This window comes from Accipiter gentilis, chromosome 18 (genome assembly GCF_929443795.1).
Source record: "Accipiter gentilis chromosome 18, bAccGen1.1, whole genome shotgun sequence".
In the NCBI taxonomy this organism is placed as follows: domain Eukaryota; kingdom Metazoa; phylum Chordata; class Aves; order Accipitriformes; family Accipitridae; genus Astur; species Astur gentilis.
Window position 1 is genome coordinate 23,034,586 of NC_064897.1, and position 27,103 is coordinate 23,061,688.

A 27,103-nucleotide genomic window follows, 5' to 3' on the forward strand; every position below is an offset into this window, starting at 1 on the left:
ACCCTCAGAAGACAGAGGTCTCCTGCATTTTAAAAACAGTGGCTTCGTACTCTGGTACAGTGGTTAATAATTAGTGTATTTTAAGAAGTTGACTGCTATTCCACTAATTTGGTGTTATTATTTTGATAGGTCTCTCTGACTGTAGACATATATAACTGTGTTGAGAATGTTGCTGCTCATAGCCTCTTTTATTTGGTGCTTTTTTTTTTTTCATTCATCTGTAACAAAATTATTTTTCCACTTTATTACAGTAGACCAATGGCAGTGTTTATATCGTGGTTTGGGGGACTTGGTCAGTCATGCCTTGCAGCATTGTTTCAGTGTTTTTCATCCTAACAAACAATGAAAACTGGGAGGTATTATAATTACTGTTTTATTGAAATTCAAAATAATTCTAAGCTAACCCTAACCTCACTCTAAAACTCATTTGGATCCACCTAAGTTTACAAGAAAAGTAGAATCTCTCTCAGAAAAAGAGCTCTCTGCTATTTAAAATTACACTGAGTTTTCAAATATTAGGGAATAGATTCAACGTAATTTTTTTGTTATGTTGTAACATAAAAGAAAAACATACCTATACTCAGAAACTATTATTGTACCTGTCCTATCCAATAGATCTGTTTTATCCAGTATTCCTTTTCATTATTTCAATAGTAAAGCTAAATTCTTAATACTTCTTTTTAAACTTCCACACAGCTTTTAAGGTGTGGAGGTTTTTTTTCCTTTTCTTTTCTGGCAGACACTTTGATAATACTGTTATTTAAATTCTAACAGTAGAACATTATTCCTGGCTAAAACCTTCTTCAGAGAGATCTTTTATTTTTGTTTGAGCTTACAAGTTAAATTTGGAAGACAGCAGTTAAAAAAAAAATCTACAAAAATTCTATTACTAAAGTTTCTGCTAAAAGTGATTACTCCCTGCATAGGTAACGTGCATCTTTGTTTTCAGAGTCTTCTTTAGGTGTTTTTTCCAAACCCCAAAATTCATCCCCTTTTGCTACATCAACAGATGAAGTAAAGATATTCCAGGATTTATCAGTGCTTTAAAGATGTGCTGATAGCACTCATTTTTCTCCCACTCCGAGGGGATATCATGGGCCATCCTGCACCTGGTGTGCCATCAGCTGGGACCAGCAGCATCCCCTGTTCCCGGGAGAAGCCGTGACAACTGGCGGTCCTCGCTCCTGCCTCCTGCTGCTGCATCATTGCCATAGCTCAGGAGCCAAGAATGCTGCATCCATGTGCAAGGACATTTTTTTTTTAATTTTTTTTTTTAAAAAAAACCATCATAGAATCGTAGAATCGTATAATTGGTTAGGTTGGAAAAGATGTATAAGATCATCAAGTCCAACCATTAACCTTAGCACTGCCAAGTCCACCACTAAACCATGTCCCCAAACACCACATCTACATGTCTTGGAAATACCCCCCGGGATGGTGACTCCACCACTTCCCTGGGCAGCCTGTTCCAATGCCTCATAACCCTTTCGGTGAAGAAATCTCTGCTACTATCTAATCTCAGCCTCCCCTGGAACAACTTGAGGCCGTTTCCCCTTGTCCTGTCGCTTGTTACTTGGGAGAAGAGGCAGACCCCCACCTCGCTACAACCTCCTTTCAGGCAGTTGTAGAGAGCGATAAGGTCTCCCCTCAGCCTCCTTTTCTGCAGGGCACCTCAGTGTCTTTCTTGTAGTGAGGGGCCCAAAACTGAACCCAGGACTCGAGGTGCGGCCTCACCAGCGCCGAGTACAGGGAGACGATGACCTCCCTGCTCCTGCCGGCCACACTATTTCTGATACAGGCCAGGATGCCATTCACTTTCTTGGCCACACTACTGGCTCATATTCAGCCGGCTGTCAACCAGCACCCTCAGGTCCTTTTCCACCAAGCAGCTTTCCAGCCACTCTTCCCCAAGCCTGTAGCGCTGCGTGGGGTTGTTGTGACCCAAGTGCAGGACCCAGCACTTGGCCTTTTTGAACCTCCTACAGTTGGCCTCAGCCCATCGATCCAGCCTGTCCAGATCCCTCTGTAGATCCTGCCTACCCTTCAGCAGACCAACCCTCCCTCCCAACTTGGTGTTGTCTGCAAACTTGCTGAGGGTGCACTCGATCCCTTTGTCCGTTGGTAAAAATATTAAAGAGAACTGGCCCCAATACTGAGCCCTTGGGAACACCACTTGTGATGGGCCGCCAGCTGGATTTAACTCCATTCACCACAACTCTTTGGGCCCAGCCTCCAGCCAGTTTTTTACCCAGTGACGAGTACACTCACCCAAGCCATGAGCAGCCAGTTTCTCCAGGAGAATGCTGTGGGAAACAGTGTCAAAGGCTTCACTAAAGTCTAGGTAGACAACATCCACAGCCTTTCCCTCATCCACTAAGCAGGTCACCTTGTCGTAGAAGGAGATCAGGTTAGTCAAGCAGGACCTGCCTTTCATAAACCCATGCTGACTGGGCCTGATCACCTGGTCGTCCTGTACGTGCCACGTGGTGGCATTCAGGATGATATGCTCCATAACCTTCCCCGGCACCGAGGTCAGACTGACAGGCCTGTAGTTCCCCAGATCCTCCTTCCAGCCCTTCTTGAAGATGAGCGTCACATTTGCTAACTTCCAGTCCACTGGGACCTCCTCAGGTAGCCAGGACTGCTGACAAATGATTGAAAGCAGCTTGGTGAGCACTTCCACCAGCTCCCTCAGTACCCTTCGGTGGATCCCATCCAGCCCCATAGACTTGTGTGTGTCTAAGTGGCGCAGCAGGTCACTAACCATTTCCCCTTGGATTATGGGGACTTCATTCTGCTCCCCATCCCTGTCTTCCAGCTCAGGGAGCTGGGTACCCCAAGAACAACTGGTCTTACTATTAAAGACTGAGGCAAAGAAGTCATTAAGTACCTCAGCCTTTTCCTCAGCCTTTGTCATTATGTTTCCCCCCACATCCAATAAAGGATGGAGATTCTCCTTAGACCTCCTTTTGCCGCTAATGTATCTGTAGAAACATTTTTTTACTGTCTTTTATGGCAGTAGCCAGATTAAGTTCTAGTTGGGCTTTGGCCCTTCTAATTTTCTCCATGCGTAACCTCACAACACCCTTGTAGTCCTCCTGAGTGGCCTGCCCCTTCTTCCAAAGGTCATGAACTCTCCTATTTTTCCTCGGTTCCAGCTAAAGTTCTTTGTTCAGCCAGGCTGGTCTTCTTCCCCGATGGCTCATATTTCAGCACATCGGGACAGCCTGCTCCTGCACCTTTAAGATTTCCTTCTTCAAAAATGTCCAGCCTTCCTGGACTCCTTTGCGCTTCAGGACTGCATCACAGGGGACTCTGTCAACCAGTGTCCTAAACAGGCCAAAGTCTGCCCTCCAGAACTCCAAGGTAGCAGTGCTGCTGGCGTCAGCTGTAAAAGAAAGTGAACACCCATAAGTCCGCTGAACTATCATCAGGAGTATTAGAAGCTCGATTTATCAAGCCCCAAATGGAGTTTCATTCTCTACTACAATTGTAGTGAGCCAAAATTTGTCTGAGACCTTCCCATGTAACACCCCAAGTAAGTAGTTCCTACTGTAGACCTAAGATTTATTTCTACCAGAAAACAAGCTAAAATGTCTCTTTTAGCATAAAGCTGAAATAAGATCACTAAATAAACCCCACAGTATAAACAGTTGCTTAATACAGATAGCATCCAACAGCTTTGGTGCCACAGAGAAAATGAATGCACAGAAATGTGGGGTTTGACATTTTTCCCCAGAGCCCAATTAAAATAAGGAAAGTAAAATGCACAGAAATAAAATATGTCTAGCAAATATGTTTCATCCTAGCTTGGTTTGCTACACACTATTGCACCACAGAAATGGGAATATTATCCACAAATTAAACTACAGATTAAGGACAGCTCAAATTTATCGATAATAGGTACTATATAAGGTATAATGAATCGCAGTGAGTCTCCAATTAGTTTTTTCCAGAATAAACAGTCATTAAGGTGTAGATTAATAGATATTACAGCCAGAGGGAACTACTGTGATCATCTTTGACCATTGTTATCATTGTTTTTCAGTGCATAAAGCATTGTTAAAACCTTGCTTTAGACTTAATTTAATTATGAGTTATGCAACAAAAGTGAACCTCCACAAAGGAGGTTCACTGAAGTAGCATATAATTAAGTTCAGCTATTTGTTTTCCTTCCCTTCATTCCATCATTATTAAGATTCGATCCTCCTGTAGTTTGTGAAATGCAGTAGGATTTACAGCACTGAGGTTCCAAATGATATGGTTATTCGAGAAAAAGTAACATTTATGTAAAGAAATGGGAATGCCTACCCAGAAAAGAAGGGTTCGCATCTTAAAATAAATTTAAAAAAAAAAAAAAAAAAAAAAAAGCCAAAGCGGCACGCGATATACCAGATTCCTATTGTGAGGCACAAATTCTTCACAACACTGGGAGACATCACAGAACAAAAATACTATTAGAACTGTTTCAAAAGGAACATTTTTGGCTAGGATAGAGACTTTTGACATTATTTATTAGGTTCAAAAATGCTTAACAAAGGCCTAACAATAGTCCTGTGGAAACCACTACATCTGAGGCACTTTCTGTTGTTATGTGCAGGCATTGATTTGAAGATGGCCAGCATTAGTAGAACAATTCCCTCACAGCAGTCAATGCAAGTGAGCATTCATACACACACAAGCAAAAGCCTGTGAACAAACCATATGGAAACAGGAAAAAAAGTAAACATTTATTAACCTCTTTGTGGGGAGATGGGTGGAAGAACAGGCCAGCGGCGAAGGAGACGGTCATGCCAAATTTCTGCGAAAGAAGGTGTTTGCCCCGAGCATTTTTTTCCCGGAATATGAAGAAGCCTGGAGAATGTCTCCAGTGCCATGGTAACTGGGGCTGCTGGGGCTGCCAGTGCCACCGCCACCCTCCGCCACCCAGACGCAGCCTGTATGTGGTGCAGGCTGGCAGGTTTGGATGCTGCTCCTGTCCCCTTCCACGGCCGAGGGGACCCTGGCAGGCACGGAAAAAGCTCAGCCGACTTTAGCAAAAAAACCATAAGTGAGGGTTTTGCTCAGCTACTGTGCTGACGTGCAGACATACGCACAAAAAGACAGAGACAGACTTACTTATTGTTCTCCCCACATGTATACAGAGATACCTAAAACCTCCACAACTGGTGCAGGCAGAAGGTTTGTGAGTGATGGAGGTGGATGATGCCTGCAGATCACTCAACGCGGGGACTGATTATCTTCCTGCCGTAGTGGGGCCAAAAAATCACCTCTGTCCTCATCAGCACGTACCAAGACGGTGACCAAAACTGCATTTGATTCACAAGATCATCAGGGACCTGAATGTGCTCCCTTGTTGAACGGGCTCTATTCAACCAGAGTAATGTCTCACAATCAGACTGTTTAGGTTTACAGCTTAGTTCCTCTTTTTTTGTATTAAGCTTCCTCATGATGGAAATCTCCATTTTCCAGTGTAATCAGTATTTAAGTTGCTCTTGAAGGAAAGGAAGAGGAGCTCCAACCTATGGAAAACACACTTGAAGGATAAGGTTTTCACTTGCATTTAAATCATGATGAATGGTGTGCCTGGTTTCTGAAACACGTTACAGAATAAATGCGCTACAGATAAAAAGAAACCTCAGATATCTTGCTTTGGCGCTGCTGAAGGTGAGATTGAAAGCAAAACAGAGCAAATGAGTCCATATGTGGAAGGAGGATATAAAACAGAGGTAACATCTACCTGGCCCATCAGCCACTCTCTCACAGCGGAGCGCTGCCTGATTAACCCGCGCATCGCCCCGCCGCAGCCCCAGGCAGACCCAACCTCTGCTCTCACCAGCCAGCAGCAGCCTCCTGAAAATTTGCTTAACACGACCAAGGCAGCAGCATCTTTTTCCGCGCCCACGTTGGCCGGCAGGACCTGAGGAGGTTTGGGTCCTTTCTTGCCCTCAGCCTGGTAAGGAATTTCCCCCTGGGTGAGGGTGACTTGGAAACGCCGTGATGGCACAACCCGTTTGTCCTCTCCTCTCAACCAGACTGAAACAGGTGGAGAAAAAAGTTAAAACGCTACACAGCGAAGCAGCAACCACCAAGCTAAAGTTATTAACCGACCGCCTCTCTTTCCCTTTTATCTGAATATATTGCCTTTCCAGCCTTTGTAGGACACAAACAAAGATCCTGAATTTCTAAATGCCAAGTAAAGAGGTGGTTCAGTTCATGATTTCTGAGTGCTGGGAGACAGAAACGTTCTCTGCTTACATCTGGCAGCTCAGCATCTTTAAAATTAGCCCATAGATCCTCACAGCTACCCTTACTTCATCACCAGGTTGTGTGCACAAACCCTGAAGATCCACATACCTTGGATTGCTTTTAATTTTACGTAAGTTCAATGTTTCTAGCCTGATCAAGACAGCTTTTTGTATGGCTTATTTCCATTCATTTCTGCAAATGGGAAGATTTCTAGCACTGGACACTCTCGTTTTCTGTGCAGCAGACCTTGACAACAACGGCTGAGCGTTTTCCCACACCACCCCAAGTCTGGTTGGGAGGGACATGCTTTTATACGGACTGTTTATTATATTAAATATGCATACATGAGCTTACTAGGGGGGTAGGCTAAAAACAGTGCTTTAAAAAAAGAGAATAACAAACATAAAATACATATTAATTACTATGTGCACTTAGAAATGCAAAAAGGGTCCCGGATGCTTTCAACAGTTCCGTATTTTATGAGCATATCTCACCGCATTGCCTTCAGATACAATGAAGCATGTGCTTAAGGATGCCCATTCCTACAGTAAGTAAGCTCTGAATTGGGGAAGTGTTGCCTTTGAGGACAATTCATACACGTGCTTTTAACCCTGACTGTTCATTTAAAGTCATGTCCAAGATCAGAAGCGATTTAAAATATGCTTTCTTCTGAATGATAGCTTACTTTAGCAGACCACTTAAACATATTAGTGTGACTATTATATTATAATACATATAAAAATAATAATCAGTATTAAATTGGTATAAATCATTGGCATTAAATTATGAATTAAAAATTAATCAAAACAGATTGTTTCAGTGATCTAAATTATAATAAGAGACATTATTTTATGGCTCTTGCTGTACCTTATAGCTTGAGGTGAATTTTGAAGTTTTTAACATTTTCATAAATTGTTTACTACCTGTACAAATTAGTTTCAAGCCTTACTAAACATGATGATAGCTTTCAAAAGTAATTAAAAGTGTCAAGTTATTTACTACCTGTAGTCCAGAAGGCTTTGGCCACAAGGTATATGTCAAAAATTTTGAAACGAGCAAACGTTTATTGTAATAACAGTAATCTAAATGTAGAGATACCAGAATTTGGAAATCAGTAGAACTGTGGATCCAAAGAACCTAAGACACTGAAGTCCTCAGTTTCTTTTGGAAAGATATTGAAGTCCTCAGTTTATGTCCAGTTCAAGGGGAATTTATGGCATGAGTATTTCCCAAGAGCTTCTACAGATAAGATTGTAGTAGAAGCAGTAGGGGAAAAAACCAGTAATAACAGGTCTTATACGGAACTTTTTAACTGCACATCTCTTGAGAGGCACATATACAATTGATTTGACATTAAAATTATGCCGTTAGCTGCTCCATCACTCATTAAGCTCACGTCAGGTTTAAAATACTGTTCTGCAGTCTTCCTAGCAACACTTAAATATAAAATGAACTAAACCAAAAAGAAAACGAAGTCTCATAGCCCAGGAAATGCACAAACAGAAGCAGGGAAGCACACGGGAAGTTTTGAAGCACGTTAAGGGTTAGGAGAAGGCCAGGAGCTCTTTCAAGGCTGTTATTCGAGGACTGCTGTGGAAATGTATGTTCAAACCCTGCTTTTGCCAGCAAGCACCTGGGAAGTGGTCAGCAAAATAAATGTGACAGCCCTATTCTTGTCCCAAAATGATGCAGTATGTAAAGAGAGAAAATAACCATCTATGCTTGATTAATTAGGTTTGTAAGTATTGTTCAAGAACTAAACAATATTTCTAAAGATTTCAATAGTTCAAAGTTTGCCCTATGGCCGCCTGGCCAATACATCTTCCAGCACACACAGTTTACAAGCATTTTTCTTCCCAATATGTTGTCTTCGTTTGGTGCGACATTGTTTGAGCGCAGGTCTGTTTGGGTCAGCGTGGTTTTCTTCCCATCACAGCAGTGGTGCTGAGGACGGCACTCGGACCATACATCTTCCATGTCATTTCAGTCAAAGGCACATGATGCTTCCCGGTGCCCAATCAGGAAGGGTCCGGCGCTGAAACAGGGGGGCATATTGGCAACCTCGGCTTTCTTAATGACAGCCATTGTTCCAGACAAACAAAAGCGCAGTTCTGAATATTAGCATGCGGCCTTGTGTAAAGGTCATCTGTATGGCACATTCATCATCGCCCCAAAACAGGGGGGCAAAACGCTTTAAAAATTCTGTCAGAACCTGTTATTGTCAGAATACGCCTGAAAGTTGGCAACCGCTGCAAAAACAGCGACCACTTTGAACCGTCCTCCTCCTCCTTAGCGGCGATTCTGCAAGGGGCTCAACGCACCGTGGCAGTGGAGAAAGAGAACGCAAGATAATAGATATATTCTTCCTAACTGCTAGTAGGGGGGCTACTTTAATTAGGCTACTCAATTAAAAAATTAATCTAATAATCTGTAATAATTAGGCTGAACAGCAGTTCTTCCCATAAGGTAGAGCTCCCACAATAGCTCTTGTATTGGCTAACTACTAATGGGTAGTCAGCGATGATGCTCTGGTTTGGAGGCTCAATAATACACTGTTCACTTGTAAAAGCATTTGAAAATCAAGAATAGCGCAGCGGGCTAAAATCTTTGACTGATCCTCCTGTAGTCATGAAAAAAATGCCACTGAGGTTACACGAATTAAATGCCAGTTGTATTACTTGTATCAGCAACTGTATATGACATTCACGGTCTGGCCCTTAGATGGCATGGAAGGGACAAAACCATTATAATTGTTTTAGAGGTCTCTTTAGTAAAATTAATAGATGACAGGAAAATTCCATTATTGGTGTTCATTCATTTAGTAAAATTAAATAGTTTGAAATTTGTTCACTGAAAAAATACTGGCTTCCCAATCATTTTCTGCGCCACTAAACAGTTAGAAGCCAGAAAGATAATATTATTTATTAGTCACTTTGGTTCTACAAGCTATTCAATGTATAGCAGAATTGTACAGATACATATTTAAAATAAAAACCTGAATATGGCACGTTTCTGTAAAATCTCCTTCTTTTTTTTCCCCCCCCCCTTTTATAAATTTGCAAAGACTGTTTACTCGACAGCTGAGCAATGAAGAGGAAGGAGAACACTCTGCCCCCAGATCAGTTTCACAGCCTTACACCAAGCGGCCCAGGAGGGATCCCTGGGCAGGCACCAAGAACGACACGGACAGGTTTCCACCAGCCTCAGACCCAGCAAAACCCACGGCTGTGCCGCCCGCTGCTCAGCGGAGAGGCTGAAGGCTGGATGGAAGTTGCTTCTCTCCCCACCACAGCCAAGATTCGGCTCGGGCTTGTGGCTTCCCAGGCAGCAGAGGACACGCACTTTGATCAAGGCTCCTTCCGAGCGGCTCCCCTCTGCTCTAAGAGATACTTTAACACATGCTCTGGGGAAGGGGTGCTCCCGAGAAAGGCAAAAAACTGCAGCCCTAAGCAAAACGTGAAACATGAGATTCGAATTCACTGGGAGCCAAGCTGAATTAATCCTTATATTCAGAGATCAATAGTTTATTAAGGCTGTTATAGCTCTGTCCTGCCTATATCATCACTTGCACAGCCTATTCAGAAAGAATACAAACTACGAAAAGTGTTAAATACCTTCAGTTCAGAGTCTGAAACACAACTTAATCAGAATTGGAAGTCTGTAGTTTAGTAAAAGCGATACCAAACTCAACTACAGGCCCATATGCTCTTAATAATTATGTTCCAAGACTTTTGGCTAGATTAATTTACTTTTTCAGCAAGCGTTAGTGAATTTTGTAATGAAATTCAGACAGCATGCCAAGAAAAAGATTATTTGAAAGATTTATTTTTTTTTTCCCCCCATATTTTTAATGTGGAGGTAAGGAGTCCACTGTGTTCCACAGGAAAGCAAAACTGAAAGGCAACAGCCACAGCAGAACGAAATGGGAAATAATTTCCAGAGACATTTTCAAGAAATACACTCCTTAGCTCTATGATGAGCGTGGCTTAGGGAGATGCCCCGAAACACAAGGTGCTCTCTAACTTCAGCTCAGCAGATCATTTCTGTGCCTGCTCAGCTGCACGCTCTGACTCTGCATTCAGTCTGGCTCAGTCCCACTGGGTCCTCAGCCCAGGACTTGAGCACAAAAACCTGCAACTATATTCCGATAGCCTCCACCCCGTACGTGTAAGGACTAGGACTAGCTCTGGGATAACATCAGATACAGGTGATGCACGCTAACTGCATCTAGAACTTAAATCTAATTAATCTGGTATGTTTCAGCTAAGTGTCTGAAAGTATTTCTCCTTTCTGACTGCTCAGTAAAATTCAGTTTAACCAGCCGGTCAAAAGAGGTGATTCTCGCCCTGTATTCAGCATTGGTGGGGCCTCACCATGAGTACTGTGTGCAGTTCTGGGCCCCGCAAGTTCAGAAGGACGTGAAGGTCCTTGAATACATCCAGGGGAGGGCAACAAAACCAGTGAAAGGGCTGGAAGGTTTGTTCTTTGAGGAGCGGCCGAGGACTTTGGGCTCATCTAGTTTGGAGAAGATGACGCTGAGGAGCGACCTCATGGCTCTCAGTTTTTTCAAAGCTGTGCCACTGAACTTTCAGACTGGACATTAGGAAGCATTTCTGTACCGAGAGGGTGGTCAAACACTGGAACAGGCTTCCTAGAGAGGTGGTCGATGCCCCAAGCCTGTCAGTGTCTAGGAGGCATTTGGACAATGCCCTTAACAACAGGCTTTAACTTTTGGTCAGCCCTGAAGTGGTCAGGCAGTTGGACTAGATGATCACTGTAGATCCCTTCCAGCTGAAACAGTCTATTCTATTCTAATTTTGCATCTCAGCACTATTATCTATAGTAATAGATCTGATCCAATCTTCATCACCATTTAAAAAGAAACAAACCAAAACTGGTCAATCCAAACTTACTTACAAGTCCTGCTGCTGATGCCCATTTTGCACAGATAACTTTGGGGCAAGCCAGGAATCTCCAGAAGTATGAGTTCAAAGCGAAGCAGGAGGCGAGGTTAGCAGATACTGTGGTTTGCTCTCCAGGCAGGTCCTGCTCCTGACCTCCCAAGGATTTTGTGAGAGCTCTCTCCCAAGCCTAAATCCTCACAGAAGGTCTGTCGTTCATGATCATTGCTGTTCTTACGTCCCCGGGTGCCTGTCGGGAGTAAAGGACAGGTTTGGCCACTAACTTCTCTATTTACCATCAGCAACAGCTCATCCCGCACTCCCAGGCTGGGACCAGAGGTCAGCAGGACCAACGCTATCCGGCTGAAGGGACCCAGAAGAAGGGCTGGTGCATGGGAATCAACCCCACTGTCACGGCTACGCCAGCATGCGTCACCGATACTGCCACGGAGTGGGAACGGACCCCAGCTGCGGACCCCCCATTAACCCACGAGCACTTGAGTACTGAAGACCAATGTCGCCTTACAAGCAGGCAGCCCCAAGAGCTCCCCACTCCGGAGATGTGTCCTCACACCCGGGGGACATCAGGCAGGGGGGACCTGCCGGCGAGCAGTCGGTCCCTGGCACCCCGACCAATGCTGCACACACCTCCCACCAGGACACCCACCTGGCAGGCTGTATTGGTTTTGTTTGGCAAGGTTTTGGTAGCGGGGCGGGGGGTTACAGGGGTGGCTTCTGTAAGAAATTGCTGGAAGCTTCCCCTGTGTTCGAGAGAGAGCGAGCCCATACCAGCCGGCTCTGAGACGGACCCGCCGCCGGCCAAGGCCGAGCCAATCAGTGATAGTGGTAACGCCTCTGTGATAACATTTTTAAGAAGGAAAAAAAGTTGGGACGGGGAGAAACTGCCGCCGGAGTGAAGAGTGAGAACATGTAAGAGAAACAAGCCTGCGGACACCAAGGTCAGTGAAGAAGGAGGGGGAGGAGATGCTCCAGGCGCCGGAGCGAAGATTCCCCTGCAGCCCGTGGTGAAGACCCTGGTGAGGCAGGCTGTCCCCCTGCAGTCCAGGGAGGTCCACGGTGGAGTAGATCTCCACCTGTAGCCCGTGGAGGACCCCACGCTGGAGCAGGTGGGTTCCCGAAGGAGGCTGTGACCCCGTGGGAACCCCGCGCTGGAGCAGGTTCCTGGCAGGACCTGCGGATCTGTGGAGAGAGGAGCCCACGGAGCAGGTTTTCTGGCAGGACTTGTGACCCCGTGGGGGACCCGCGCTGGAGCAGTGTGCTCCTGAAGGACTGCACACCGTGGAATGGACCCATGCTGGAGCAGTTCGTGAAGAACTGCAGCCCGTGGGAATGGCCCACGTTGGAGGAGTTCGTGGAGGACTGTCTCCCGTGGGTGGGACCCCACGCTGGAGCAGGGGAAGAGTGTGATCAGCCCTCGTCCTGAGGAGGTGAAGCGGCAGAAAATAACGTGTGATGACCATAAACCCCATCCCTGTCCCCCTGTGCCGCTGGGGGGGCTTGGTGGTGAAATCCGGGAGGGTAGTTGTGCCCAGGAAGAACGGAGGGGTGGTGGGAAGGTGTTCTGAGATTTCATTTTACTTCTCATTACCTTGCTCTGGTTGATTTGTAATAAATTGAGTATGTTTTGCAAATTGAGTCTGTTTTGCCCGTGACGGTAATAGTGAATGATCTCTCCTGTCCTTATCTCGACCCGCGAGCCTTTTGTTATATTTTCTCTCCCCTATCCAGTTGAGGATGGGGGAGTGATAGAACGGCTTTGGTGGGCACCTGGTGTTCAGCCAGGGTTAACCCATCACACAGGCAAATTACACCCACACAGCTGTACACGAGGATTTGGCTTTCACTCAGGTAATACTAATAAAAACCCAGGTGCAAACCCAAACAACCCACGCAACAAGTATTTTCATTATTATTATTAGAACGATGGGGTCAGCTTCTGCATTGACGGCAAAACGGCACTTGTTTAAAGACTGAGGTAGCCGTCAAATAGACAAATGTGCATGGAAATTACACTGAGGCGCAGGGTACTTTCCTATTTGAGCCAGAGAACCGATTGCACGTTCACAGCTGGAATTTGCTTTGGCAGTGGGTCCTTATTTGCTGAATTAGTGAGTGCCTGAGTTTGTGTAATGTTCTCAGAACAAAAATTAGATAGCTGCAGAAAAGACCCACCACATCAACACACCCCAGCTGTCAACACACATATCTCCTTTTCATAATTTTTCAGAGATCAATTTCTTCCCCTCCCAACAAATCCTGCCTTTTGGAAAAAAAAAAAGGAAAAAAAAAAAAAAAGCCAATCAAAAACATGGGCTTAGTAAAGTTTTCATTATTAGGATGAGTTAAAAAATATTTCCTCCTTCCAAAGCCATTGTTTGTCTTTAAGCTTCTGCTTTTTCTTCCCCCACAATATGGTTCATGAGGATTTCCTCAGCAGATGGTAGGTGCCAGAAACAACTTTTGGGTTATGGAAAACTGTCATCTGCACTAAGCAACCAAAGAAAATAAGATTGCTGTCTTGCAGCTACAGCCGTATCACACAGCTATATCAATAAGCTCAGAGTTTATTGAGTCTAACAGCATCTATACACTTGCTTATGTCCATACATGTACATTTACAGGACTGTTATAAATCTGCACGAGATCAAAGCTACATGGAGAAAAAAAAAACACTCTTCTTGGCTAAACTGTGATGGACCAAAACTGAGTGTTTTTATATGGAAAATCTGCAGACCACAAATACTTGTATTCTCATTCTGCTGTGCCATAAGGGTACCACTATCACTTAAGCCACCAGAAAGCTATCACCCCTTCATACGTCCCCAGTTTTGTCATTGCTTTTGTCATTTTTGTCAATCCCAGCATCCACCACGTCATGTGTTTGGGAAGTTTACCAACGCAATAAATAAAATCAACCTGCTACAAACATCTATTCTATGTAATTGTGTCGATATGCATACACTTAGACTCCCACAGTATATATAAGTGTCTGACATCTTTTCTGACACACCTTACTCTTATCATAAAGCAATCTGCTCACCAGCCACTTTGCTTGTGTTTTTACCAACGTTCAGCAACATTGAAGCACATCGCTAAAGAGTCATACAGTCTAAGTTGGTCCCATATCCATAGATAATTCATTGTCTTTGTAAAATGCAAAGAATATTATCGTAAATGGAATAACATTACACACTCTCTGGCAAATAGAACAAAACCACAAGACCTGTTTACCATCGACTTTTTTTATGTACACTTGACAGGCGATACAGAAAGCTGAGGCTGACACAGACATCAAATGGAATATGTGTAAAGGTGGCCAGATCAAATAACGAGCAAGGCATTTTATGGCAGGATGAGCACAGGTTTATGAGGCCACAGAAGTATTGACAGCACGGTAATGGGATTAACCTTATTTGTGTCAACAAAACCATCCCTACATGCCAGGCCATTTGCAGCTAATCTCAAGCAATCTGCTTTAAACTCTGACCACCAGACACTGCTGCCTGCAACCCAGAAGTCTTCCAGAGCTCCAAGTGCTTTCAATTGCAGTGGCAAATGCATGAAACCTAGTCCCATGCAAGAAGGGTACGTGCAGCTGGGTTATGTTGCCTGAGGGGGTTGCAAAGACTCCACCTCTGGAGGCCTCCACAAGCCCGTGAGACAAATTAGTCGGGAACCGCACAACTGTAGCTGATCTTTGCTTCATCAGGGACTTCCAGACACCCTGAGGTCCCCTCCGACCATCAAGTTCCATGGTTAGTGTTAGTTTTGCGATAAATTTTTCTTCTGAGAAAAATTATAACTACCAGCAGGGAGGTTTGATCTCCACCTGAATCTAATTAAAATCAAATTCAGGTTGAATTGCTTCCTGGGAGATGGACACTAGAGTTTTAGCCGAGATTCCGCCCCAAAAAAAGGGGTTGTACAGTCCTTTCTTAATCTCCCATTCAAACCATCTGCTTGAACTCAACTGCTGGAGGACAAAAGCATCCAGTGTAAATAAAACACCAGGAAATATAGAAAGAAATGTCCATCCTCTCTTTCCCTTTTTTTCTCTTTTCATTGTTTATGGCCCTGAAACTGCTAATGTGTGACAGGAGAATGGCAGTAGAGTATTTCCCAAACTATATTGAGTCAGCGGCCTGGTTCAGCAGGGTGGGGATGGTAGCAAAGCCAAAACATCCAATAAACGTTTGTGATGAGTCAGCAAATAAGGCTGACAAAGCTGAAATGAAGCTATTTCAAGAAGTATGTAAGATGTTCTTCTTGGAAAAATCCCTATATTCTGACTGGGGATTTCTTATTACTCTCTGCGTGAATGGACTTACAAAAAATATACACAGCAAAGTTTTAAATACCCACCCTAATACTTAGAGACACGTATAATCACCACACATCCCTCACTTAATCTCCCATTTAAACCAATTTGGTTCATATAATCCACATAAGATGTGGATTAAACAATGATGAGAGCAATGCAATTCGGCTGTTCTTAAAGTAAGAGGCATTTTAGCCTAGCAACAGAATAAACAGCATATTCTATCCAAACGGGTGAGTCCGTCAGCTCAGCTAAGGATTGTGCTATGATTTAGGAGGAGTGGATAAAGTAGCAAACTCTGGGCTCCAGGGCTTAGCCAGAAATGGCTGCATTGCTCTGTAACCATAATTTATGGCAATTTATAGAGATTTTTTGCCAGGCAAGCATTCACCAGTTCTCTATATGAAGGTCATGGCAGATCTTGTGCCTCAACACAAAAAGAGAGCTTTTTGTTATATCTGGGCTTCAAAGCTCTTCTCTTGCTGGTTGCATAAGGGGAACTTAAATAAAAGCTAAACTTAAACCCTACAGTTCAATGTCTGAATGTCTGGTATTTAGTTCAATTAAAAAAAACCAACCAAACCAAACCAAAACTTTTTCCTACAACACATCTTTATTCATAAAAAAAATATTGTGCTCATCTATCACCTGTTTTAAAAGCCTGGACACTTTGATAAGGTTCGCACAAAGCAAACTTTGAAACCAAATCTGTTTTGTGAGCAGCAGAAGTACCAAAGCACAGCAACAGATCGATTGTCACACAAGGGATTTTTGTACAACCCATCCCCATCTTCAGTTCACGTAGGAAACTGAGCAAGCAACAGCAAATTCTGATTTGAGAAACATTTCTGCCAAATTTCAGTTGTCTGAGCACTTGAAGCAAAACAGTCACCGTATTAAATCCTATGTTTCCCACGATGTGTGGTATTCCAGCTGATTACAAAAGAAAAACTGTATTATTTGAAGTCTCATTAGCTATTGACACAGAGACAAATTAATTTATGTCTTTTGTAACTGGAACATAATCTGGGATATTGACCCTGACACAGATATTTGGGCTGTTCACCTCCTTCGTACCAAACCGGTTTTTAGATTTTAAAGTCTAAAGATCGCCTGGTATGTTAAATGTATTTCATAAGCAGGGGAGAAACACAGATTACACTTTCCTAATTGCACTGTAAAAAGGACACACGTATTTTTAGGAAAATACTCAGATTAGAGTCTAACAACAGACAAAGAGATGAGTAGTTGCGTATGGTGAAATCACTACAAAATCATCTTTTGGATTAGAAGCACTTTATGAAGAAACCAGTTTGTAATGTTTTTCCATCACTGTCTTAGGGCAACATCTGGCATTCTAAAAAAGGACCGCTCTTACGTTCAGGTTCTTTGGCTTTGTTCTTTGTGACCAAGTATCGTTAATATGTAATAAATTATTTTGTTATTAAGTATATGCTTGTATACATATATGTGCATGTCTGGAAAATGGCATGGAAGTGTGTATGTATGTATATTGTATGTTTATGTGTAAATGTGTGTATGGACACACTTTCATGCCATCTTCTCCTCTCTTTAAATCTGCAAAATGCCTTTACACCTCACCTGAGGCCTTAGGAATTGTGTTGAACTTTCCTAATAAATATTTATCCTCTTCTGGATTTTTCTCATGAGAAAAGAGACTATTAGCCATCACAGTTGGCAGGCATTCAAATTTATAAATTGCATCCTCAAGAATTCCTTGCAAATCTCTACACAAAATCTGAGGGACATTTTCCAGCCTGGTGAGCAGAGAGCTCTGCAAGCTCGGGCGAGCAGGTGGAGCACACGTGGAGGAACACCCGAATAGGCACTGGGGGTTTGGACTTACCTCCAAAAGCTAAAGAGAAGCAGGGATCTGAAAATCCAGCCCTCTAGCTGTCTAACCCTAGCAGTGCACTAAGACATGTAAATTTTCTCCAGCAACCGCTAGAGAATAACGGTCCTAATCTTCTGCTGGACCCACTTCTTCCCAAATATAGAAGTGTTCCTCTTTTAACACCGATAGGGAAACCACTGAGGGAGGTTGGGGTACGCACTAGCTGAGCTAAAGAGCCGTCGCGGACCAAGGAGATCCCAAGAGCCCAGAAACGGAGGTGATGCACGATGGGGCTAAGGGTATCCCCACATTGTGCTTGCTCAGACCACTGCAGGGGAAAAAAGCTGATGAGAAAGTTCATCCGATAAAACATACTGGTTTACTCCTCCAGAAGAAATACTCAGTGCCAGCAGCATTATAGGCTGGTGAACTTCCTTCTCACAGAGAAGACAGAGCTGGTAAAATGGGTTCCCCTGATCACCTGTGGGAAAGTACCATGCCCTAATGAAAACTAGTGCTATTTACCCCCTCGCCTGTGGTAAATACTGACAGGGAAATCCAAGATAAACACACATGATTTTCTTTTTGCTCAGTCTCCCCTGTCCACTTGAACGCCAGCCCGCCGAGAGGCTCCCGGTGAGCATCACCACATAAAGCAGCAGATCCCATCTCTGAAACCAGCAGGCCTGGGTTTGGTTTGGAAGAATGGAAAATGGGGTTTGCACGAGGGCTGATGCAAGGACCCTGAAAGCCACGTGGCGTTCACTCGACAGCGTGCTCCGTGTCACCGCCGTCTCTGTGGCACATAGCTACAGAACTGACAGTGGTACTGGTGAACAGCCAACAGTGTAACACCACAATGATAAGCCATGTGTCCATTTGCAGAGAAATCTCAAAAAGAGTGAATTGTACAATATTGCTTGAAGTTTGCTATGTAAGAGATTTAATTTCTTTCTGCCTTTTTTTTTTTTTTTGAGTTGGGGGTAGGAGGTTCTCTGTATGTTTAGGTAAAATATGACAGTAAGAAATGTCTATAGAATGAGAATCCTGAATCAAGACCTCACGTACCACCTAAGAAACTTCATGTTTTGCTCCTGACAAGACAGACCCAAATCCTAAATGATGTTGATTCACCTGCAAACTTTTCCTCACGCAGGGCAACTTCATGCGCAGTCCTGCTTTCACTTCACCTTTCCTTTCCCAGCCTACATCCGTGCCCAGTCTGACCAGCACCCGCCTGGGAAGGCTGCGTAGCTTCAGAAGAGATCCAGCAATACTTTTGTCGCTTGTCAACTTTTCCTCCCAAGTCCTGTGAAAGGAGACATGAGAAAATTCTCAACGGCCACAATCCGCTATCATCAATTAAAATTTAATTTGCAGATAGTTCAAACTCACCCGATTTAATTTTGAGTGACACTAAAGCTCAGCAAATCTCTGCTTGGAAACTCGCAGTGCCTTCCCCATTCAGGCACTGTCGGGATGATATGAAATCCAGAAAGCATACAAGTTGCAAAGGCAGCGTCCTCAAATTAATCTTACCCTCCCTTACTAAGCTCCTCTGGAAAAAACACTAACTCATTTCAGGTTTGAGTATTCTGAATCTAAAACAGCTCTTATCTTAACTTGCCTATGTGAGATTTACAAATGAGAAAAGAACAAATAAGGAGTAATTTAAATTTTAATTTAAACCCCCTCCATTTTCTTATCCCTTATCAAACTGCCAGCATTTTTCCTGCTAACAATGAGCCGAGTGTCATGGGCACAGCACAGCCCCCTACCACAAACCAAGTAATCTCTTTCATCTAAAACCCTGATCCCTTTAATAAACAAAATACGAAAAGGCAGTCAAAATTACGCTCTGGCTTTATGAAAGAAGCAGGGAAATCCTCAGAGCACAATCCCCTACTTGTTATTTTCACGGCCCACGTGACCCAAAGTCATTCTGAAGGATAAAAAGACAGAGGCTGCCACCAGATCTCTGCCATGATTTTTCCACAGTTCCCAGCCTTAGCCCATCTGTTATGCAGCGGCCACATGAATGGCATGTGTCAAGAGAGTCATCACTGTGCAAACTGCCCAAAGAAATCAACCAGCCAACTTCCTTTTGCTTCCATGGCTTCAGCAATTGTTGCTGAGCCGGCCACCATATGGTGAATAATTAGTTTTTCGACCCCACTCTAGAAAAATGTTCGCTCCATTGCCAGGCATTAGCAATATGTGTGTTAATGAACAGCAGATGATGAATGCCTATACATTAACAAAAGTTGGGATTTTCTGGCAGCAAGCTGCACTCACCGCAAGAATCCTGATGACTCTTAAGGCACCGAGTGATGGACGGCGGCAAGTCATGGCTGAAAAGTACAATTCAACCAAATTTCTCCGTTTCTCAAACACTAAAGCAACTTTGCAATAAACCTGCTCCTGATCCTCTCGTCTTGCCGCTCCCTTTCTTAAAATGATGAATTCGACCCACGTAAAGGATTGGCAATGTAGAGCTCTCAAACAGACGTCTTCTGTTCTCGGGCAATTGAGGTGCATTGTGTAAATAGCCGGGACGCAGGTTCCTCCACACTTCTCTTTGTCTGAGTGCTTGATGCATATGAATTTATGCTGAATACCTGCAGTGTGCAAGCCCCTTGAAGAGTCGGTCCCAGACCTCTGAGCAAACACTCACCTCCAAGGACCGAGGCTGGTAAATATGTCTGATGGTTCCATCAAATGGACTTAAAAGCTCAGCTAAGACCTCTAAGCACATTTCACTCCCTGAAGTGATTTATATTTTTTTTTCCCCTAGCCTTCTAATTAAAAAGAGATCTTACCTACATTCTTCTATAGGATGAAATATCCCCATATTGTGTGGATATCCTAAACTGGTGATCACGTTCAGGAAAGCTGATAATTCTAGCTATTGCCTGTCATTAATAAATTCCCAAATGCACCCCCAAACCATTTTAAAAATAAAAGCAATTAGTTCCAAACAGACCTGTAAGTCATTAACTACTGCTGCTGAGAACAACTACAACTCTGGCATATACATTGTGTGTAGTACAGAAATGCACGTTTTAATAAGCATCACGATTCTAACATAGTGGGCAAAAACTACTCTCCAGAAGATAGGGGATGGAACAGGCAGCCAAGACACCTCAGTTTCCTTCACGTAGATTCAGTGGGGAAAGGCACAGAGCAAACCCAGGCGTGCAGCCTGATCCCCGTTCAGATTTTGTCGCTGTCGCTGCCAAACCTCGGGCACGTCGTTCGACCTCTCTGCATCGCATGGCCCAGCGGGACCTGTAGACATTCGTCTGATCACCCCGTGGGACTCGGCACAGGGTCCACCATACCCTGGGCCACAGAGCACTGACACCAATATGAGGATGCTGCAAATGGCGTTTATTCAACTGCGTCACGCCCTTACATACTGTCTGTCGGTCATCCCGCCTCCTTTAACCCTACTCTTTCCGTACATCGCGAGATCTTCCGAGCGCCAATCCCTACAAGGACCACGGTACCGACGGTGCCCAGCTCCCTCCCCAAAGCATCTCCTCAGCCATATGGGTAACCCAGGAGCAAGCAGAAGTCAATCGGACCACAAAGGCTGGCTGTGCGCAGGTCTGAACTCTGTCTCTGACTCTCGGGCGGGTCTTGAACTCTGTATCTGCGCTTGTTATTTTATCATGGGTTAAGCCTGTCCACTAGGCAGGCAGTTTTCTCCCAGGATGACGCTAAATTTTGGACTCGGCTAACGTGCATGGGCAGCACCGATGGTTTTCGTTTTTCTTACGTTTTTATGAACAGATAGCGGTTGCAGATTTAGGTCCTTTTGGTGCAGTCCCAGGCACCGATTGTTCCATTTAATTTCTGTGAGAGTGTCAAATGGGGAAATTATCATCTGACAGCTGAATGCTCCACTAAATCTTGTTGATAAGAGTTGTTAATTAACCCTGTTTAGTGCAAATAGTGGTAGCGCTTATGGAGAAGTGGATTTTACCTGCACAGACTAAGGCATCTTTTTCCTTTCTAGTATTATTTTTATTCTTTTTTCTTCACTACCTGTAGGAGTTTAAAGAATTAGAAAGGTGATTTAACTGATGCCATAAGCTCCTTGGTAGCACCTCACTATAGTAAACATTCATATATTTTAGATATGGCCAGCTTCATTCAATGGAGCTTTTTGAGTGTTTTGGACCTTGTTCAGGAACTTGGTCCTTCTGGGGACAGTATTTTAATTTTGATTAAAAGGTAGCAATGACATAAAAAGAACTATTGAGTAGAACTATGTCAACAGAGCAAGAAGTGGAGTGCCAGGACTCAAGTATGAAGCTCTGGTCCAGTTTCCAGGCCAAGCTTGAGATCAAGGTTAGCAACTCCAAGATGCAGTTTCATGACTCGCAAACTTGCAGGCAAAGCAGTTTAACGACGTTCCTGTCCTCTGTGATGATCTGTGCTACTGCCTTCAAACTGCTTCCACCACCCTCTCAGCTGTGTATGATCAGGGAAATGTTCCATGTTAAAGAAACAGCTTTGAAAAAACAAAATACCTTGGAACTCCACCCCAATCAGTAATTAGCTGGGCCACAAGTTGTGTTACGGAAATTACCAGCATTCAAAAAAAGGTGAGCTGTGCCAATAGGCATGCCTAATAACAATATATTTGGACAAACATTAGGCAGTTATTAAATTCTTTACATAAGTAAGATTTTTTACATATACAAAACACATAGGAAGATACATCAACAGCTGTCTTTCAGTATTCCAGGGTCTGAGAACTTTTGTATTTTATTTACATGAAAGTCTGATTCTTTGTGGTCAAATTGATACCATTTGTACCCATGCCACTACCTAATTCTCTGTAAAATTATTTGCCTGGTAAATAAACTTCCATTTTAAAAAACAGATCATGATTAAAAGAAGGTGAATCTTCAAGAAGTTTATGATCTAGCAGCTATGATTGTGGTTGAGAGAGTATTTCAAATCAAATTCTTCCCTTCTTCAGCCAATACTATGCTTCCCAGAGTTGCAAGATTTTAAACAACACAAGGAAAGTTTTTAGCCTTTTTTAAATTGTTTAAGCAGAGACATCCATCACCTTGTGGATGTCACATTCACTGGCTGTCACTGGTCACAATGTATATTTCAGTGTCCCTAACAAGCTGGTATATTTATCTCCTCGCTTCGTGACACGGCCAGTTTTCCAGCACAAGTAAAACAATAGACTATACTATCTGCTCACTGTCATAGAAATCTTTCTAAAAATTTAACCACCTAAAGCATCCAGCCAGGAGACCAGCTACAGCAGCTACAAAAGCTAACCGTATTTTACTGAACAATAAACCACATTTTCCTGTATTACTCTCAAATTTTCAATCCATTCCTGAAAAATGAATATCTGTATAATTTTTTTACCACTCTGGAAAGTCACTAAGCAGACCAGGTGCTTTCACCTCTCTGTATGGAGACGGCTCTCTGTGGCCGACCAGGTACCGTGTGAAATTACAGGGGCCTGGAGAAGGCCACAGAAAAGCTCTTAAATAAAAACTGAAATGATCGGCATGGTTTGTCTAAGAGAGGAGAAAACAGCAGATACGATATAGACAGCCTAAAAATTGGGAGCTTTTATGAATGCTGGTTCAATAACTACAGGAACAAGGGGACAGTCAGTTGCAAAGTGCTTTCAGTTACTATAATGCAAATATAGTGACATTTTTCTAAAAACTGTCCTGGGAAAACAATTTAGGTGCTACAAACAGCTTGGGATGGTATGACCTTGCATGTCAACAGTAATAAGAAAGAGAAAAGTCAGTCATTTCAATGACAAGCAGTGTTTTGAGATGGTGGTTTCAGTAACACCTGTGAAACCAAAAGGCAAAGGGTTTGTAGACAGGAGGATATCAGGTAAAAATAACTTGTTTGCACAAATGGAACCACAGCTCCAATTTTCTCCTACAGGATTTTTACTTCTGTTGATGATAATCCATACAGGACAAACACATCTTGATTCTAAGAGGCCAAGAAACTATATGGCAGCAATATCTGGAAAAGATAAATCCTATCTGCTAAATAATCAAATTCAAAATCAGCGTGACACCATGAACATGAAGCCTTTCATGCTATTTTATTGTCACTGTTCAGGTAGAACTAGAATTTAAATAATGGGTGCCTGGGAAATCTATGAATATGATCCTTGTGAAAAGAATAGAAGGAAGAAAAATTAAGTACCCTTATTATCTTTACAGAAAAAAAATTTAAATCTGACTTTAAAAGAATAGCATATACTCAGAATAAACAAAAAAAACCAGGTAGAGTATTCATAATGATGTAAAAGTTAAAAATATTCTCAGAATAATTGTGTGAACCACAAAATCATCGTACAATCTAAAAAGTTTAACTGTTTTCCACAAATCAGAGAGGCGGAATTAAGATATCTTTAAAACCTGTATTGAAAACCTGTGGAATATTTTTTTTCAGCTAGTCTGTGGAAAAAAAAATCCTTCCAATTTAAAAAGAATATCTTTAAGAGTAATTATGCAGTTGAATGATCTTAAAAGGCCATATAGAGGCAGACAAGGAAAATTCCTGATGTGTATTTTAATGGCACTTGTGTGGTTGCATTTATAGCAATGTTGAAGTTAAGCAGCAGGAAGGTATAACATTATTTCAATTCTTTTTTATCTCTTTAGGACTATTCTAGCAGTTAAAGAATGCATCTGTCTAAAAGATACAAATTTGCTGAAGTATTTGTCTTTAAAGTACTGAAATATTTGCCTAAATAAAGGTCTTTGAAGCAAAAGGGCTAATACCTTTGCCCAGATGAATCCAAATTTTGCCAAAGAGGGCTATGCTGGCAACCTGCCAGGAGCTTTAAGGCTGAAGCCAATTTGCATGAAATGGAGGAAATTGCAGCTGCCCTCAGAATTAATATGGAGACACAGACAGCCCCAATTGAGACGGAACATTGCACAACAGGATTTGTGAATACAAACACGCCGCACTTCCTTACTTCACATGAAAGTAGCTACAGGCAACAGAGTAAGTCTCCATGAAAGCTACTTAGATACCTTTACCCCCACCTTTCAGGTCCAATAACCTCATTTCAAAGCCAGGTGGGGGCTGTCTCTAGACCACAAATGGAAATGCAAGTTGATTCCAGAAGACAACCACTTTCAGAAAAAGTGCTTGAGCATAGGATTAAATCCCATTCAAATACTCTCCTGGAAAAGAATACAGCTCAACACATCCTTAAAAGCACTTAAAAATTCCTTAATCGGGGCCTCAAAAACTCCTCCTAGTCATTCCTTGTCGTCACCATCAACACGTGGTGGTATGGCTCAGGGCCACAGGAATCACTGAAGCTAGATGCGGGATGCTTGCACGTCTGCTCTGAACAACTCTTGAAAAGTTGCACCAGGTTATTATTAGTTTGATCAAACTGACAGTATTTCATGCTCTTCATATAAAATAACCTCTTACTGTCATTTCCAAGATTTCTAACTGCTGTGTTTGCTTAATTTCTCATTTAATAACTTAAGTACAATTGTTATGACTTGCAATGGAGGAAAGACATATTGCATTTGGTTTTCATCATACTCCTCATCCTACACAACGTTGGGCTGACTCTCAGAAATACCAAAACCTGCTTACTGACTGTTGCTGGAAGATGCACGCAGACAAGTACCTCACAAGTTAAATGCACAAAGATAATCTCAGGTGCTGAGCAGAAGGACACAGGCTGCCATTCTCAGTAACCAGGACTGGCATTATCAGCCAGTTCTACTTATGGTCAGTTTGATCTTGCTACATCCCTTCAGGATGAAGGATGGGTTGGTTCCTTATTCCTGTATCACACATTGTCTCAGAACAAAGTCCCAGCAAAATGGCCCTCTTCCCTTTCTTTTCTGGCTGTAGCAATTAGCTTCTGTAGTATTTGCTATTGCACTGGAAACAATCACTGCTCCAGTAAGAGAGGCCATTTACAGTGTGGTCAATTGTTCCCTTTTTAGCATGTATTACAGAGGGCGTGAGGCTTCTCCTTTATTAAAGGAACACTCGTCTTACCTGTGACTTAGATTAAGGCTCTTCACTCCCCTTTCTCGTCCTCTCTTTTTTCCATATCCCAATCTGCAATAGCTTTAATCCAGCTCTAACCAGATACCCAGATCTTGCTTTACCTTGCAAGAGTCATTGCTACTTTTCTGTAATTTCAGGACTCATCCAATGATGAAGGACAAGGCAGCCAAGTAGGGTCCCTGGGCAGAGACAGGTACTCCTGCTTCTAAGGTAGATACGTAAAGCAGAGAGCAGGGATCATGTGAGAAGGTGTTTATCTTTCTCTCCTGTCTATAAAAAGAGTTTGGACAAATAGATTAGTTTAGATTAATTGCCTGACTTCTAGATAGCTACAGTCCAGGGAGAAAAAATAACACATTAATCGAGAGAAATTAATGGAACAAGACAGAGCAACTCCTGATTTCTGTCATCCTGTTTTCCTGTGAGACTCCTCCAGGAATAGGCACGTACCCACGCCAGTGCCCTGCAGCTGTTGGATGTATCTCTACAGACGTGCAGGTGCTTGTTTTTTCCTCCCCTTGCTGGACTGGTGTTTCTGGTGTGTCTTCTGCCGAGCGGAGCCGTGTAGACTGGGGCTCTCCGTCTCCCGACCCACCAAGTGCCCCGTGGTCTGGAGCAGCTCCCTCTCTGCCACGAAACCCTGCACGAATCCTCCACAGCCCCTCACTCTGAGCAGATTTGTCTTTATCCTTTCCTTTCTTACTTTTCCTATCACTTTGGCCTTTTTCATTCCACCATGAGGAGCTTCTTAGGGGAATTTTACTCGAGCCTTTCTTTCATTACCAGGAATCTCTCCAGACCCACCCTGTCATCCTATTCTCTCCTTCCTGCTTGCACCATAGACTCGCACTTCACCCCAAATTTTACAAGATTCGCTGAAGACATGGGATCTAGCAGTCCCTCCAAAAACTTCTGCTGGCAGGCCCAAAATCGCCACGTATCAGACCTCTGGTTGAATGATGAGAACAGCCTTGTAAAGTGTATCAGCTCCTCTCCTCCCATCTCAGCTCTTTCTCCTGAGCCCAGCTGGTATGCAGTCTTTAAACCACAATTTTATCCATCCCATGTACTAGAAATCGGGTGTTATGCTCCCATGATTTATGAGGAAGGGCTAAAAGTAGCTGATATTAAACAAATAGTCCTAATAATAAAAAGTTGGGGGCTGGTTTCTTTTTTGAGCTTTCAATTTGCATTTGGACTGCATATTCAAGTTTAGTTCTGCTAGGAAGTCACTCCCTAGCAGAAGTTTTCTAAAGGTTGATCCTTTTTAAAACCTGCATTTATAAAAGGAAAACTATGCTTTTCCCCCAATCACTTGCTTCCAAATATATATCAGAAATTTGTCCATAGTTCTTTTAAGCAGAGTGAAAATCACGTATTATGTTAACCTTTCATTTATAAGCAATCAGGATAGCCAGAGCAAATCTTGATTCTAATCATGATGTACAAAATCTGCAGACTGTACCGCATACATACACTAAAAATGCACAAATAACCTCCAGGTTAACTGCCCTGACCAGAAGAAAGGCCGGCAGTACGCAAAACCAAATCTAAAATTCAGAAGGTAATATTTCTGAGACCAAGGAAATCATTTGGAAGTCTGTGGAGCCAGCTTAAGCTGACTGTCCTCCCAATTTTGGGAGATGAGACTGACCTAAAGCCAGCTTATGCTGTTCCTTCTGTGCTTAAGCACAT